At 41.1% G+C, this 1,014-nt stretch overlaps 1 non-coding gene across 1 annotated transcript; it reads right to left on the bottom strand.

Moving 5' to 3' along the window:
• Nucleotides 1–550: 550 nt before the first annotated feature.
• LOC121565032 lies at nt 551–670 on the bottom strand. Its single transcript, XR_006000345.2, has one exon. It is a non-coding gene; the product is annotated as a 5S ribosomal RNA (ribosomal RNA).
• Between the last annotated feature and the right edge of the window lie 344 nt (nt 671–1,014).

Below are 1,014 nucleotides of genomic sequence, written 5' to 3'. Positions count from 1 at the left end.
TCACTCCAGTGGCCATTTGTTCTACAGAAACACCGCTTAACCAAACAAAGGTCTCTTCCTGGTGCACGCTTGCATTTAAGGGTAACTACACCCCAAAATCTAAATGTATTACATTTTTCCCAGACCTCACAAATGGTCACCTGATAGGGTTTAAACATTGTTGTGGACATAGAACATCCAATTGTGCTGTTTTGCTATTAAAAAGGTGTACTTTTGAGAGCGAAAACCTGCCAAAACAGGGACAAACGGTCAACGGGGAAATCTAAACGGAGAAAAGGGAACTTGGGAATTAACGGAATCAGGCAAAACATTGAAGGGATTTTATAGTGCCCTAATGGACTACAGACATTGACTGTCTCCTAGACTAAAAACAAAGGCTGCATGTACTGCCTATATTTTGAGGGAAACGCACTGTCCATTATTTGATTTGATCAGGGCAGGGCAGCACACACAAACTGCATTTAGTCCAATAACAATCCATGATATTATTAGGGTGATAAATAAAAGGCAGTTGCTCCATGACACAAGAGCACGCTCTACTGGGACAAAAAGCTTACAGCACCTGGTATTCCCAGGCGGTCTCCCATCCAAGTACTAACCAGGCCCGACCCTGCTTAGCTTCCGAGATCGGACGAGAAAGGGGCGTATTCAGGCTGGTATGGCCGTAAGCTAGGGAACAACTCTTGGTACACTATATAAAGTCAATGTGTCACTCACTCTGAAAGGGACACAGAAACGTATCCACTTTGTGACACAAACTGAAGAAGCTCAATCCTTGCTTATTTCCAATATATATATATATATATATATATTTGAGTCTTGTTGGGGGGAAGAGGGCATATCCTATGTTGATTTATGACAAGTTCATTGACTAGGGCCCTATAAAATAGAGGCGTTGCGGACCGAATCACGGAATCCAGACATTAAACCGAAATTCAACAATATTCAAACATTTATTGAACTTAGTAAGAAATCAACCTAAATCTATTCAACTTGTTAGAAAACGCATTCATT

This window comes from Coregonus clupeaformis, unplaced genomic scaffold, assembly GCF_020615455.1.
Source record: "Coregonus clupeaformis isolate EN_2021a unplaced genomic scaffold, ASM2061545v1 scaf6741, whole genome shotgun sequence".
Taxonomy (NCBI): Eukaryota; Metazoa; Chordata; class Actinopteri; order Salmoniformes; family Salmonidae; genus Coregonus; species Coregonus clupeaformis.
The sequence above is the reverse complement of the archived record's forward strand: the minus strand, read 5'-3'. Positions and strand labels throughout refer to the sequence as shown.